Source organism: Neovison vison, chromosome 4 (assembly GCF_020171115.1).
Source record: "Neovison vison isolate M4711 chromosome 4, ASM_NN_V1, whole genome shotgun sequence".
Lineage (NCBI taxonomy): Eukaryota > Metazoa > Chordata > Mammalia > Carnivora > Mustelidae > Neogale > Neogale vison.
The window spans coordinates 135,976,597-135,993,308 of NC_058094.1; positions in this window are offsets into that span (position 1 = coordinate 135,976,597).

Consider the following 16,712-nt stretch of genomic DNA (forward strand, 5'->3'; position numbering starts at 1 on the left):
GGCTCTCTGCTCAGCAGGGAGCCTGCTTCCCCCTCTCTCTCTTCCTGCTTCTCTGCCTACTTGTGATCTCTGTCTGTCAAATAAATAAATAAAATCTTAAAAAAAAAAAAAAAGTTAAAAAAAAAGAACATGAGCTCATGTCCATGCAGGGATTTCTGTCTGCCCAGACTTCTCCATTGAACAGTGCCCGCGCCCAGAGGCTGTCGGGTTTTCCTCCTCCTGCAAGTGGCGGCCATGGCCAACACCCAACGCCCAAGAGTGGGTAGGGTGCGCCTGTCTCGCGGCTGCCAGAGGCTTGAAACCCTGCTTCCACGGACGGCACCATACATACATAACGGAATGGCTCAGTGTTTGGAAAACCCAGCTGGGCGGGAGCAGCTAGTTTTTCGCTTTGGAATCCTTTCGCTGTGCTTTCCTTGGTTTCTCGACTTCACTCAAAGCCCGTCTGCTCCCCAGGGGCAGGCCTTCGACTCAACGTCAAGGGCACCCCAGCAGCCGGCCACGTGGAGCTCGAGGTTGCTTCTGGCAGCCGGTGACCACGGGGACCTGGCACATGGAGGCACTGGAATCTTCCAGCTCTGGCAGAGCCACACAGAGGTTAACAGTGGCCAGTTGTCCCCGGTATGGCCCTGCCCCAGTGTTCACCAGCCCAGGCCTCCAGGGACTCCCTAAGGCGATTTCAGCCCAAACCCCATTTCTGCCACCTTCAGCCTGATTCTTGACCAGAGACAATAGCAGAAGTGCCATCTCCTTGGGGGTGCTGCTCGGAGGGACTGAGGACACCCTGAAGAGTCAGGGGTCCAGGTCTGGGTCTCCTCCATCCTCCTCCTCACTCGTCCCTCCTACCTCCCTCCTTCCCTGGGCCTCACCCCTCAACCTGAGCCTTTCCCAGCAGCCTCCCACACTCTACTCAGAGCCTCCCCAGGCCTCAGGCCATGTGTCCTCAGGGACAGGACCCTAGCCAGCTGGAATCCTACAAGACACCTTCTACCGAGGCGTCTGGCTGGCTCTGAGCTCCGTGGTCAAGAGGCAGCCAACATTTCCAGCGGACGCCTGCGCGGTGGCCCCCTTGAACTCCACAGGTCCAAAACAAGTCCACCAGCACTGTCATGGACGTCACCCCCTTCCCACAGCCACTTTTCCTAGAGACGAGGCCACTGGACTTGCTGCCTGCTGGTCCCCCTTGTTATCCTGCAGGGCCCTGCAGACCAAGGGTCCCCAGTTGCCCACAGCTCAGAGACAGCACCTTCCTTTCCTTCCTTGGGTTCAATCGAGACTGGGCCCAGCGAGGGGCCACAGACAGGCCGAGCCCAGGGAGCTTGGGCCTCCCACTGAGAAGCAGACAGCGCATGCGCCCAGAGCAGAACAGGCTGGGCGTGGGGGTCCAAGGAGAGGAGGAGGTGTCACGTCCAAGTGTACCCCATCTCAGTGGCAGGGGTGGGGTGTGCTGGGACCCCACAGACACACAAAGTGATGCACAGGTGTGCCCAGCTGGGGGCCAGGGTTTTGAAAGAGTTCAAGAGGGGATACCCCTTGCACTGCCCAGTGCTTTGGAACGGATCCCTCACTGCTGTCGTAACAGACAGAGAGGTAGCCGCAAGCAAGCCCTGGGCTGGGAGCTCGCCCTGCATCTCCTCATCTAACCCTCTGAGCTAGGAAGTTGTGCCCATTTCACAGCACAGGAAACAGAGGCCCGAGTTAACAGGCGACAAGGTGACACAGCCAGTGACAAGAAGGAAGGTGGGGTTTAAACCCAGGTGATCAGCCCCCAAAACTCACAACCCTGCCGCCTGACCTCCTGATCTCTGAGAAACTTCTGGGGTGAGGCACAGGGTACAGTGAGGGCTATAGCTCCGAGAAGACAGACTGGGAATTTGGTGTAGGGCAGGGGGCTTCAGAGCCCTTCTGGGGCGTCGGCTCTCCTGCCATGTGCGTGCCGCCCCTTTACGACAAAATAAAAGCCGCCTAAAACCAGCTCTTGCTCTGGATCTCCACATGAGCCAGAGCCACTTCCTGTAGGAGCCCCTCGGGCGGGACAAGGGGAGGACGCGCCCCTTTCCAGCAGCGTGTTCCTGGAAAGCCCCGGTTACTGACCTCACCCTCTGCCCCCCCGAGAATCAGGGGTGCTCGGCCAGAACTACCGCACATGGCTACGGAGCAGGGCCTGGAACCTCCGTGCTGGGCGTGGGTCCCCCGTCTCCAAGCAGGGGTCTCCTGCCTCTGCGGCTCCCGAGAGGAGTCTGGGTAACTCAGCCCCTCGGTTTAACAGGACGAAACAGCTGGTTTCGATTTAGAGCAATCCCCGCGCCCAGCTGCGACCCCGAGGAACCAAGTTATTTCTGAAGTCGAAGCTCTGTTGGATCCTTTCAAGCAGCCGAGGGCCATCCGGGGCAGCCGGGTGTTGTCACATGATGCCCGCCCCCCGCCCCCCGCCCCCATCCGGTCGGTCCTGCAGAAACACAGCCGTGCCAGGGACCCTCCACACGGTCCTGTCCTCGGGCACCTCCTGACCTCAGCTGTTATAAACCTAACATGGTTTTTTAGAAGTGCTCGAGGATTGAGAGAAAGCCCTAAAACAGTCTGGGGCTCAGGAGTGCCCACCCCTGGAAAGGGTTAACAGGTTCCTTCCATGCTAATATTTGGCAGCCAGAAAAAGGAAAGAGAGAGCAAGGGGACAGAAATTCACCACAGCTGTTACGTACCTAAGGGGACTTTCTCAAGCACCAACCCTGTTTGAACAATGACCTGCCTGGCCCGCTCTTGGGTCCCCAAATTCTTTCTCCGTTCAGCCCTGCATCCTCTTGGCCCCCCTCCCCCCAATTACTTAGTAGGAAAGCAATCTGTTCTCTGGGAGACTTAAGGCACCTGCCCTAGGGGAACCCCTGTGAGTCCTGGCTGTCTCGGCTCCCTGGGACATTGCACAACCCGGAGCAGAGCCTGAGTCTCCCCACATCACCGTCCGGCCCCCACAGACCTGGCAGGCCCCACTGTCCGGGGCCCCAGCAGCCTGCCCCTCCTTCCCTGCCCCACTCTGTTCTGGAAACGGCCCCAGCAAGGACCCCGGGAGAGGATGGTGGGTCTGCTGCCCAGCACTGGCCAGTTCAGGACAGGCATGTGCCGCACTCTGGCCAGGACTGTATGAGTTATGTCTGCTTTAGGGGTCCTGGGCACATTCCCTCACTCTTGCTGCGTGATGGAGAGTGGGGTCTCTGGCTGCATGGGGTGGGGTGGGGGAAGAGAGCAGAGCTGCTGCGGGCGTGTTGGCGACCAGGCCGGGCCACCGCAGGTCCTGGGGCCGCCCCGTCTCCGGGGCCCCGAGCAGCCCTACATGTGGTGAGCCGGGGCGGACCCCTGTCCCTTGCAGGCAAGTCCTGTGGCAAAGCTGGTCCGTCTGTGGCTCAGTGCAGACCAGCGGGAGCCGGGACCAGGCTTCTCCATCAGCCTGGGGTGGAAGGAGCTGGAGCTGGCCGCCAGCGCCCCAAGGCCAGGCCAGGAGGAAGGGGCGGCGGCGGGCTGAAGAGAGAAGCCAGAGTGAGACCAGGGCTGAGGCCACGAGAGCAGAGAATCAGAGCTGGTAGGGGTGGGGGGTGGTAAGCACCCTCACCCCCTGTGCGGCCGGGGTGGGCGTCTAGAAGGCCAGTCACTCACCTGCGTCCTGGCTGCCAGTATGCCCAGGCACAGAAGGGCCGAGTGCCCAGGTACCCACAGGACACACCGGAGACTCCCACTGCTGGACGTCTCTCTGTATCTCCAGTTCTGTAAACACGAGAGCCTCCCTGAGCCGCCCCCACGGGCGTGGAGATGGCCGGCAGGGGCCTCCTCCTTTCGAGACCCATTTGGGAGCCCACGTCTGGGCGTCTTGCACGCTGGGCCTCGGGGGTGCACGTGCACAAATGAGACTCTCCCCGGGGGTGGCGGTGGGCGGCAGGCCCCTGCTAAAGGCTATACCGGCTGACGAGCAGAGGCGTTTGTGAGGAATTAAGGTCCCAGCTCTGAGCGAATCATTTTGCATCAATGATATCTGTCTCCCTGGGGCAGATCGGAGTTTCCAAAGGCCGCCCGCCCCGCCTGCGTATCTCTCCCCAAATGCAGGTCACCACCGCCCTCCAAAAGAGGATGGCCCTGGGGTGCTGGTAAATGTCACCAGTGGGTTATTGGGGAAAACACGCCTCCAGTGTCTGCACATAAACGTCTCCGGCCGCAGCAGCCAAGCTCCCGGTGGGACATCCCCGAGCCCACTCGAGGTCAGCCCACGAGGCCGCATTTCCCCTGCGCAGACCCAACAGATGGGGCTACCCCGGGGGCAGAAACAATGCCAATATAAAGCAGAATAATGTGGAAGTGATAGGTTTTGAGAAGGGACGGCCTTTGTTTTTCTAATACAATTTATGTAATTGTAAGTTTCTATAACTTCACCTTTAACGAGGCCCGTGGCGAACCGGCGGAATTCTGGACACTTTACCAGGTGGTTCCCCTGCGCCGGCGCCGGCGGCTCCAGAGGCCAGACGCCAGAGGCCAGGGTGAGACTTGCCTGCAGGGTGGGGGTGGGGGTGGGGGTGGCCAGGCATGGGTGGGCGGTGCTTCTCAGCAATCCTGACCACGCACACAATGAGTCTGCAGGAGAGGAAGCAGGGTCCCAGCGGATCCCCACAGGGAGCGGGGACCCCCCCGGTCTGTGTGACGGCCACCACGGCCCCCTCAGGCGCACGTGACCCAGGGTCTCTGAGAAACTAGGCAGCCTCAGCGTCCTTCAGGTATTTTCAGGCTGGCACCCCATGCACCTGCTCCGGAACGGGCAGGGGTGTCCCAGCCTCTGTCTGGTGGCCAACGCTGTTCGAATGTCCCTTGCCAGCACACGGGATCAGATTCCGTCCCCAGAGAACGCTGTTACCCTTTAGCGACCAACCCATTTCTGATTCTCCAACAACCCATCAGCCACCAGACTGACCGCTAGAGAACTTGCTCTTCTGAAGACAGACCTCCGAGCCTTGCAGAGAAGCGCAGCTTCTCAGCCAACAGCCCCCGTGTCTGTGGATAGGGCCCGTCCTGGCCGCTGCTGACCCTCTCCTGGGAATTATTGTGGGGGGGTGACCCGGTCACACATGGGGACACTTGGGAGCTGGCAGAGCACAGTGCTGGGGACAGGTGTGCAGCCTTCCTCCCTAGGAGCTGCGACGGTGGGGTCCTTCCTCTTTCTGGGGCTGAAAGACGGGGTGGCCGGCGAGGGGCAGTGGCCGTGTGTCCTCACGGCAGAGGGGCCCGCTGGAGGAGCTGTGTCTGTGGGAGCGAGGCCACGGGTGCTGGCAGGACCCTGACCCGGCCAAGAAGGGCTGCGGCGGAATTCCTCTCATGGCACAACCGCTGCTGGGGTACGAGAACCTGCCTCCCAGACGGAGCCGCGCTGTGTCGCTCTGAGGTCGTAGGGTCAGCAGGCACTCCACTCAAGGCGGGTCACTTGAGGACACGTGTGCAGCAGATCACAAAGGAGCGCCGGGGGACCCCGAGATGGGTGTCCCTGACAGTGCCTCAGGTGCTCAGGACCACAGCCGTGAAACCGCATCTGTGAATCTCATGGACAAGTCTGCGGGCTGGGGAACGTCCCTGTAGCATGACCGGCAGAGCACACAGCAAGGGAATTCTCTCCCCTGGCCCCCTCCAAGGAAGCTTCATGTTTGCATCGGTCAGCTCAGCCCAAGAGAACTGCGCACACAGACCGGGCATCTGAAAACAAAGAGATGTATCCTACCCCGTGCTGGCGGCTGGAAGTCGGAGATCCAGGCACGGCAGGGCTGGTCTCTCCAGAGTCCTCTCCTGGCCGTGCAGATGCCATCTCCTCCCCGGGTCCTCATGGGGTCGTCCCTCTACGAATGTCTGTGACCCGATGTTCTCTCCTTATAAAGACTCAGTCATATTAGACTAAAGCCCCTATTGACCTTGTACCATAGTCCTCTCTTCAAAGACCCTGCATTCAACCGTGGTCACATCCTGTGGTCCTGGAGGCCTTAGGGCTTCCACTTGGACATACTGAGGGCACAGAGCTCAGCCCACAGCAATGTCTTGGTCTTCTTTTCCTTTCTTTCTTTCTTTTTTTTTTTTTTTTAAGATTTTATTTATTTATTTGAGAGAGAGACTGTGTGAGGGTGTGTGCAAGAGCCGTGGTGGGGAAGGGCAGAGGGAGAGGGAGAAGCAGGCTCCCCGCTTGAGCAGGGAGCCCAACAAGGGAGCCGGATCCCAGGACCCCAAGATCATGACCTGAGCTGAAGACGGACGCTTCACTGACTGAGCCCCCCAGGGGCCCCAGTCCTCTTTTTCTTAATAAAATACCATTTATATTTGTAAAAAGTTAATATGCACAAGGCAGGCAGCACGAATCTGTAACAGGAACATCTGTCCCCACCTTGACCAGAGACATGATTGAGCCTCGGCTGTTCACGTTCATCGCTGGGGTCACGACCTGAGGCTCAGACTCTCCCCCATTCAGCAATAAGCCTGAAGTCCAACAGAAAACGAGGCTCCCCAGCAGGTCTCCGAGCTGCTCTGATGTGTCTCTTGCTGGCTTCTGGGCCTCGCGCACCACAGCCTACCCCTTTGGCAAGCTCGACCAGTCTCCTGATCCCCTGAGGCACCCCCAGCTCCTCTGGGCCGTTCCGGCAACCCCTGTACTCAGCCAGTCGGCCAGCAAGTGGGCCACACTCGCCGACATCGGGTCTACCCACTCCGCGGGCCGGACGCCATCTAGCAGACTGCTGCAGGGAGCAGGCCTTCTTGTTCAACATCTGATTCGTTACCTGGAGTGCTCAGACTTTTGATCTGGCACATCACCCGCGGCCAGTGACAGGCAGCCCTCCCGTGGGTGTGGCCAGCCGGTACTGTGCACACTGACCCTTGACTTCCGCCGACACGCGTGTGACAACATGATCCAGAATGAGGATGACCTTCCTGCCCAAGTGAACTTGATTCTGCTGTTTCGTTACTTGCTGAAGGACTCCTGCTTATCTTCACAGCTTATCGCCGTGACAGTCAGAGTGACCTCACGCCAGGGAGGAGGGGAGCCCGGCACCCCCGAGCTCCTCGGAGACACAGACGGAGGCCCTGGGCTTGCTGCAGGGCTGAGCAGGGCGGGGAGACGGAGCGGCGCGTAAGGGCTGGAAGAGTCACCCCAGAAAGGAATGTTGGCAAGTAAAATGATTTACTTAGAGGTACACATCTAGGTTGGCCACTGGGGCCCTTCCAGGCTCTTCGCAAGAATGTTGGCATCCCAAGTATGTGGCAAGAGCTGGCCAGGGTCAAAAAGCTGCTTTGTGTCCTTTTGTTTGGAGAAGGGAAACGAACTTTGCTGAGAAGCAGTCTCCATGCTGATGGCGAGCAGGGCTGTGGACACAGAGCGGCCCCACGCTCTCCGGGATGGGGTCTCAGAAGCTAACAACCGGGCGGGCGTTACAAGGACCCATCATTTTAAGACACGGGCAAATGTGTTTTCATCCCACGTTGGGGAAGTGATATGAGCCCATGGGGAATCCAGGAAAACTGGGGAAAGTGCGGGGACAGCTTGCCGACAGTGCCGTGCCCCAGAGCGGGCCCCACTCACCCCCCCCATAACCCCCTTCCTTCTTGCTAGGCTTCTTCTGACCACATTTCCCTGGACATAAGCACGCCCCTCCCCCACGGTGTCAGAGCGTGTGGGCAAAGTCTGCTGTAGTTGAGAACCTTCTTTGAGGCCATCCTAGCAAACACTGGCATCCGGTCTCCATCTCTGGGCCCTGGTGAGGTCCCTGGCAAGGCAGGCCGGGCCTGGAGGCAGCGCTCTGTGGTTTGAATGGCCATCCGGGGGTTTCCGTTTTGTTTTGCAGTGAAGTGGGAACACCCATATGGAGACAGTAAAACATGTGACTGATGGGACGCCTGGGGGGCACAGTTGGTTGGTTAAGCCTCTGGCTCTTGGTTTCAGCTCAGATCATGATTTCAGGGTCGTGGAGTCGAGCCCCACATCAGGCTCCCCACTTAGCCGGGAGTCTGCTTGAGAATCTCTCTCCCCCTTGCTCTGCTCTCTCTCTCTCTCAAATAAATAAATCTTTAAAACACACACACACACACACACACACACACAACGGGAACAGTAAAGCACAGGGACACTCCCACACCACGGTGTGTCCTCGGGAAGTGTTTCCCTGTGCTTGTACGTCTCATCATTATAGACGAGCTCGGGGAACACCTCTGCGCCCGAATGTCAGGGGGAAAGTCAGGTGGGGTCACGGACGGCTTTCCCAGGGCTAAGTCCCAGCTGTAGGATGATCAAGGACCCGCAGAGGCTTCAAAGTGGGAAATGACCTCCTTCTTTTGGGGGGGGGCGGGTCAAGGGATGGCCAGGGAGAGTAGCTTAAAGAAGGAGGACTGGTACCAGAGGGCAGACGCGGGTCCTGGAGGTCACCCTGCTCCTCCGAGCAGCCCCCCGGGCTAGCGCTGATTTTCATGTGTGTCCCACCGCGGACCCTAGGGCTGGGCAGAATCAGGTAGGAAGGAGTGTGCATCTGACCTGGAGAATGAGGCCAGCAGGACCTGCCATCCTGTGGCCCCAACTTTGTCACCTGTAGATCACGCCGTAGAAACTCAGGACAGAGGTTGGCAAACATTTTTTTTTTTTTTAAATAGAACCTTTTATTGAACCACACTGATACACACAAGAGCCCTGATATTGGAAAGTCAAAGCCGTCATTTTTTTGAATACAGATGTCCATGTTCCAGGGCAGAATGTTTGTGCATACGCAGAGCCTGTGAGACGGCCACGGCATGTGGCTGGGCACACATAGGGGCCAGGGCCGGGGAGAGGATGGGAGCCCCAGGCCCCACTCCCTACCCCCACCCCCACACCCCCAGTCAACCCAGGCCTGCCTTTGGGTGTGGCAGGCAGCAGCGAGGAAGGCCTGGCTCCCAGGCCGGGCACGGCAGGTGTGTGGTCTGTTGTCCTCAGGTCCGTGGCTTTCCATGGTAGAACACGCAGATTCTCTACTTAAAAGGAATCCTGGAGCCTGCAGGGCCCAGAATGAAGTCTGATTTTAATCATGAGTTGATTAGCCACAGGCTTGTCTTTCTTCAGTGTCTGACTTACTAGAGTCACAGCCTGGACTTGGGCCCACCCCTTGGCCTCACAGGTCTCATCTGGTCTTTGCCCGGCTTCCCCTAGGAAACCTCTGGAAGGCCAGGCTTCATCATTCCAGGTGGCGATGAGCTTCTGCCAGGTGTCTGTATCTGGGGACTTGCTCGCTGCTCTTCTTTGGACGGGGCAGAGCAGGGGTCCATAACCACCGTGTGTCCTCACACTGGACTCTGGGGAACACACGAGGAAGTAAAGCAGCCCGGTCCCCGGCCACCCATTTACTTATTAAGGAAGAATGCTGCTGAAACCCAGAGCAGCCCCCAGCCCTGTGATCTCAGCCTGGCTGGGACAGGCCAGGCTGAGCCCCGTGCTCCCGTCCAAAACCTCGCTCCCAAAGATGCGGATAGAGACCCATGGGGGTCTGTCCCCTAAGGTCTGCATAGCAGAGATGGGCCTTGGACCCAGGGAGTGTGTCGGGATGTTTTCTCTTGGGAGTAAAAATCTCATTCACAAAATAATCAGAAGCAACCCTCAGGGGATTCAGAGGGTTCTTGGGGTACAGCCTTGAGGGGACTGGGGGTCCTGGGTTTTCATGGAGCACAACCTGTGGGGGCCCCAGGGTTTTTCAGAGTGTAACCTGACAGGGCTTGGGGTTTCTTGGGATCCAGTCTAAGGGTCTCAGGATACAATTCTGGAGGACCCTAGTGTCTTGGGGTATAATCTGGGGGGCCACAGGGTTTCTTGGGCAGCCCTGGGGGCATTGGGTTTCCTCAGGGGGCTCTCGGCAGCCTCCCCGCAAGCCAGCCTCACTTGTCCCCACTGTAGGCTGGGGGGCCCTGCTGCAGGTACCAGGGAATGACAGGAGTGACTGGGGACTGAGAACCATGGGGGGTGGGGGGTGGTTGCAGCAGGGACTTCCTGGGGCCTTGGGGGAGGGGACACTCACTGAAGACACTCCTTTGCCCCTGGGGGCAAAGCTTGCCCCTGCAAGTTTCTCAGCTGAAAACCTTCAGCTTCCTGGGTGCCTCTCTGACCATCAGGATCTTCAGCTACCCTAGCCTCCAGCCCTATCAGGACACCGTGGGGAGCCCCAGATGGGACGGGCACCAGGCAGCGAGAGCCCCCGGGGCACAGGCCAGGCTAAGGAATCCTGCAGGTCGGAATTCCTCCCTTAGATCTGCCGGGAATACACCCACCTACATTCCTGCACTAGTTTAAAATCAACTTGTTTTTTTTCCCCCACAAAAGACCATTTTTAATAAAAAGGAGGTGTTGGTAACCCATGCTTCAGGGTAACAAAGCCCTCCTCCTAAATATATACACATCTCCTTCTTAGGCAGTAGTTACAAAAAGAGGGTTTTTTTGTTTTTGTTTTTTCTTTCTTTCTTTCTTTTTTAAGCACATTCCTGGACCCAGCCCTGGAATTCTGAGCCCAGGCTCAGGAATCTGCCCCCACATCTGCCCCGCCCCTGATGTGATTTTGAAGATCCACAGGTTGGGAAAAGCCACAGCTCAGGCAGCAGATTGTTTTCTGGCTGGGGCTGGAGGAACGAAGGTGAAGGTGGTTCGTTGAGCCCGGGTCCCGGCCAGCCTCCTTGAACGTCTGCTGTGAGCACCGGACACGGCTCTGAACAGAGCTGGGAACCCGCCAACAGCCAGATGGGGTTGGTTCTAGTGTCGTCCCCACTTCTACAGAAGAAAACACCAGGGCACAGAGAGGTTCATTAACTCATTGAAGTCACACAGCGAATCCTGGGCCAAGCCAGGATTCCAGATTACTGCCGGCTGTGTTCCCAGGTTGCTCCCCGGTGGAGAAGACGGAGGGACCACCCCCCCCATGTGAACTCCTGCCACTTGGGGGTGGGATGCAGCCCCCCCCCCCCGCCCCCGGCCTGCAGGAAGACCCGGATCAGTTGCCCTCTCTCTGTCTCATGGTTGTGCTCATGGGTGCAGCACAGAGACGCTCGTTCTGAAGTTTTTCAGAACGAAAAACAAGGCTGGGGCTCCTGTCTGAGGTCAGGCAAGTGTGAGGGGCAGCTGCGCCAGAGCTCACTCCCGCAGGGTGCCCTGCGTTCAGCCAGGGGTGCGCCCGGCCCTCACTGCGAGCAACAGATGAATGCCTGAGACCTGGTGTGTGTGGTTTTAATAAATAAATTATATGTTACATTTTCAAAGGAGTCTGTTTAGAAAGAATCCTCCATTGACTAACCCTCTGTAAACTAGTACCATTTGATAAATAATTCCTGGCCCCTGTTGCCCCGGGGGAAGGGAGGAGGAGGAAGGGTAAGGGGGGAGCTCACAGACGCCCCTCCCCTCACCCCCTACGCCTGGCCTGTCTTCTCCCTGGTGCCCCCTTTCTGCTCTCAGATTCCAACGGCTAATTACTCCCAACCCCAACCCGGGCTGTGCCAGGAGGGTCCCCGGCTGAGTTTGGGAGCCAGCCGGATGCTGACCTGGGAACATGGCCACAGAGCCTTCTCCTGGGCAGGCCTGCTGGGCGGGCTTCCCTCTCCGTGGAGAGCCGCTGAGTGAACATAAAATACCGAGCGATTCCTTCTGTAATTCATCATTGTTCCAAGCAAAACCATGAAGGCCAGTGCTGCTGGCTAGAAACAGGAAGAGGAGGATGGGCTGGCCCTTGCCGGTCCTCTCCCTGGCGGCCAGGGCCTGTGGCGGGGGGCGGGGGCTCCCCTGGAATGGTTGTCAGACCTGGGTTCCCTGACACACCCCCCAACCAGGGTTCCTGGCACTGAGCTCCACGTCCTGCCACGCACCAGGGCTGCCCAGGCCAACCACAGCAGCTGGCCCAGTTACCTGTCAGGCCCAGAGCAGAGGGCCACAGGGAGGCCATCAGTGGGCCAGTCAGACCCGGGGGCTGCAGTTCACAGGGCCCTGTGTCACAGACAGGACCCCAGGCTGGCGGAGGTGGCAGGGTGCAGCTCCTGGGCTGGGGCACATCTTCACACCATCAGAGCTTTCCGAGAAGGCCCTCCTACCAGCCAGCCTGAGCTGCTCCTCACTCCCTGGGAGAGAGGGCTGATGCTTCCAAGCCTGGAGCTCCCCTGTGTTGGAAGCCTTCAAGCTGAGCCTGGCGACGTCAGGGATGGTGAAGGGGACATCCTGGCATGAAAGGTGGAGGCTGGGGACTTTGCTGCCCGGAACATTCTGGAATCTTGAGATCTGCCTGGCACGGCATGGACCCTGGTGTCTCACTGCGGCGATCCTAGAGGGGAGGGCTCACACCAGCTGAGGGCTCAGGAAACGTTTGCACAACACAGGACCTGGCAGACACACGTGTGGACAGACCTGTATTCCAGAAGGTCTGCGGGAACCATGTTAAGCAAAGCACCTAACAACATCTTACCGAACAGGTGTTCTGTGAACCTTTGCTGGATGCATGAATGTATGAATGAATGAATGAATGAATGAGGGAGGAAACGCATGCACCTGAGATCTCGGGTTGTGCTCTAAGCCAGCAGCAGGGGCTTCTGTCCTATTCTGTGTGGGCTCCCATGGCGAAGACCATGGCACCTTAAAGAACATCTGTTCTCCTCCGGGGCTGGAGGCTGGACGCCCCGGATCCAGGCGTGGCAGGGCCGGTCCCCCACCCCCCAAGACTTCTCCTGGCCATGCGGGCACCGTCTCCTCCCCGTGTCCTCACAGGGTCGTCCCTCCGTGTGCGTCTGCATCCTGACGTCCTCCTCTGATGAGGACCCCAGTGTCCTGGGGTAGAACCCGCCCTAGGGACCTCGTTTTACCTCCATCACCTCTTCAAGACCCCTCTCCAGGTACAGTCCTTTTCTGAGACTAAGTCCGTTCTGAGACTGAGTCCGTTCTGAGTCCCAGCCTGAGAGTTAGGGTTCCAACATATGAATCTGGGGGGGTCACAGTCCGGCACAGCTGAAGGAGCGTGCGGCTGAGGGTGCGGGGAAGGCCCCACAACACGGGAGCTGCCCTTCAAGCACCGAATTCGACAGCACCATGGGGTGAGCAGGAACCCACTTTCCACACTGAAGTCCCCCTCCAGCTGGGATTCTGTCTCAGGCCCTGCTGTGTGCATGGGGACCTGTCCATGGGTCTCCAAGGAAGGGCTCTCCCTGTCCACCTCCCTGGGCCCCTGCCCCTGGCAGCTTCGTTCTTGCACGATTTGGTGGGGACATTCTGCTGTCTGGGTGGTCCATCGGGACTGTGATCAAGAGATGCACGCTTGGCCTGGCCCTTGGTTTGTCAGCCACGGTTGGGAGCTGACCTCAGCTAAGTTCCATTCTCTGCGGTCCCTGGCTTGGTTGCGGCAGTCGTCAGAGCCTCTACAGTCCCGAGGCTGCCCCCGGTCAGCACTCCCTGCCCAGGATCTGCGGGGGAGACTCCTGGGTCTTCTGGGGGCCCCCGACCACAGCTCCATGCAGGAATCACTGCTTATCTTTATTTTTTTAAGACTTATTTATTTATTTGACAGAGAGAGAGGGAACACAAGCAGGGGGAATGGGAGAGGGAGAAGCAGGCTTCCCACTGAGCAGGGAGCCCAGTGCGGGGCTCGATGCCAGAACCCTGAGATCATGCCCTGAGCCAAAGGCAGGCGCTTAACGACTGAGCCACCCAGGTGCCCCCCGCTTTTTTCTTTTAAGATTTTATTTATTTATTTGAGAGATACAGAGTGCCCGTGCATGAGAGGGGGAGGGGCAGAGAGGGAAGAGACTCGACCCCAGGACCCTGACATCATGACCTGAGCGGAAGACAGACAGACTCTTAACGGACTGAGCCCCCAGGCACCCCAGGAATCACTGCTTATCTTGAGATCTGCATCATAACCTGCGTCCTGCTCCCCCCATGGTGCTGTTGAATTCGGTGCAGAATGTGGAAAAAGCAGTCGGAGCATCAGAAACTGGTACTCATGTCAGGAATCTAGTGGGTTCGCCGAGTAGATCACACACAGAATAGAGGAAGAGGATGGTGATACCTTTGTTTGAAATTAAGTAAGTCACAGTTTTTGTTGTAAAGCACTGTTCACGAAGTCCATCGGTCCAGTTTTGGAACATGTGACGTACCACATAAATGGTTTACTATGTCTGATGTCCTTAAGATGAAGGTCAGGTGTTATTGATGCTTTAAATTTTCCTTAAATATTCACATTATCTTCAGTAGAGACATGTATGTTTTAGAAACAGTCATGTCCTTCTTGGCTCCCTATGCCTCCCACAGTGCCCACTGTTCCTGCTCAGCTGGAGAGACACCATGACACACAGGGCAGAGACGTGGAATCAGACACATACTTTATCCCAGAAATTTCATCTCTCTGGAAATAAATCCATGTTTCACTAAAAAAGACGACATTTAAGAAGGACGCAGATGTGAGGGGGAGACAAAGGGAAGGAACTCCACATGTCCACAAGCTTAGGCCGACACAAGCTCCCCGAGCAAGGGAACCACGTGCTTTGTAGCTGAAGGTTCACGGAAGTTTGGGGGTGCTTGGCTCTCTCCAGGACACGGAGGGGCAGTCCACAGTGACATCTCATTCTTGGTCATCTGTGGCCGGGGACGCACGGCGGTGCTCACTTCTGTAAGGGAAGCGTTTTCTCTTTCTAGCTCTGATGGCATTTTATAATGTTATTCTTTTTTTTTTTTTTTAAAGATTTTATCCATTTACTTGGAAGACAGAGATCACAAGTAGGCAGAGAGACAGGAAGAGGGAGAGGAAGGGAAGCAGGCTCCCTGCTGAGCAGAGACCACCCCCCCCACGCGGGGCCCGATCCCAGGACCCTGAAACCACGACCTGAGCCGAAGGCAGAGGCCTCAACCCACTGAGCCACCCAGGTGCCCCTCTGATGGCATTTAAAAAAAAATAAACTTTTCGTTTGAGAATTGCTTTAGAGGTATAGAAACGTGGCAAGGACTGTGCAGAGCCCCAGGAAAGACACCCATTCCCCGCATCATTCTCCGAAGACCACCCTGCCTCACACGGTCACATTGTCATGGCTCAGGTACCAGGGCTGGGACCTCACACTCCTCTAAAGCCCACAGCGTATTCGGGGTTCGCTCATGGGAGCCCTCCATCCTTTCTCTGCCCCAGCACCCTGCCCGGAACACCAGCAGACATTTAGGCCTTGTGTCTCCTTGGGATCCTCCTGAGAGGATCTCACACTTGGCTTTTGATGATCTTGACAGTGTGGACGAGCGCTGGTCAGTGTTTTGTAGTCTGCTAGCCCCTCAGCTGGGATTGTCTGGCGTTTCTTCCCGGGTAGGCTGGGGTTCAGGGTGAGCTGGGAGGAAGACACAGAGGCCGAGCGTCGTCCCCACCACCTCAGGTCGAGGGCACCTGCTCTCAGCACCGCTCACAGTCACTGTGGACGCTGGCCCCCAGGCTCAGGGGTGGGGAGGGAGCCCCATCTCCCCATCTCCTTGGTGGGGAGCTAGCCACATAGGCTGTTTGGAAATCTTCTTTGAGGGGGATCAGCCCTATTCTGACGGACTCATTCAGTCGGTCAGTCCATCAGTATGGACTCATCCGCGTTTATATCCATATTTGAATGATAGCCCCAAACTGTGTTCGTTTTGCTGCTCAGATGGCTCCAGATTTAGCCACCAAGAGCTCTGTGGGGTGGGGGAGTTGGGGGCCGGGTCCCTCCCACTGCCTTTCATTCCCTGGCACTAGTGGGGCTCTGGGCTCCGCTCATGGGTTTCCTGCTGGGACCCAGATCCCAGAACCCGCCCTCTCTCCCATGGCCCCTCCCCCCCAGTGGGGAGTGGGATCAGCCCTTGCGTGGGGCGCGGGGGCTGGGTCTGCTCGTTGTTACTGCTCGGGTTACTCCTCCCAGGTCTTCTTCAGGGCCGTTTTATTTATTTATTTTTTTAAGAGAGAAAGAGAGGGAGAGGCCGGGGTGGGGGCGGGAGGCAGAGGACGAGGGAGAGAATCTCAAACAGGCTCCATCCCCAGAACGATCAGCGCTCCTGGACACCCAGGCCCCTCAGACTGGTTCGTTCTTCCAGGATCACCCGCGTATTCAACACACACACCCTCGCCAAAGGCTTGCGGAGGCCCCTGCGCCCCGCTCAGCACTGGGGAGGCCAAGACGGAGCTGGGCGGAAGGCAGGCGGGAGCTGCGAGGGCCGTTGTGGGTCTCCATCAGTGCGGAGGCTGGACCGGGAGCTCAGGACTCTGGGCTCCCGACTAGGGCTGAGCACCTCCGGGAAGGGCTGGGCAGGAGGAAGAGGCACTAGCGCTTGAGGCGAGGGGTGGGGGAGGCCACGCCCACACGCTCCTGACCCCGCCCCTTCAGGCGCCTCCTGACATCACCCCTGGGCTCAGACCTCTCCGGAAGGCCCTGGTCCCCTTAGGAATGGGTTTGGCTGCAGGAACAGAACGCTGGACTGTCAGGGCTTCAGGGATGGACCCCAGAATTCCCGAACCAGTCCGCCCTGCGGCGACTTTCTTCCCACTCTGCCGTGGCATTCGTTTTCCCCGCTCTTTGCCTCCAGTCTCCTGGGCTCCTGCTCTGAGTGTTGCCTGGGGTGGGGTGGGGTGGGGTGCGGGACCATCAGGAGAGAGAGCAGCCCCAGCGGCCCGCAGGATGGAGCCGAGCTGGGTTCTCTGGGCAGGCTGCTCGCAGGACAAAGCAGCCCC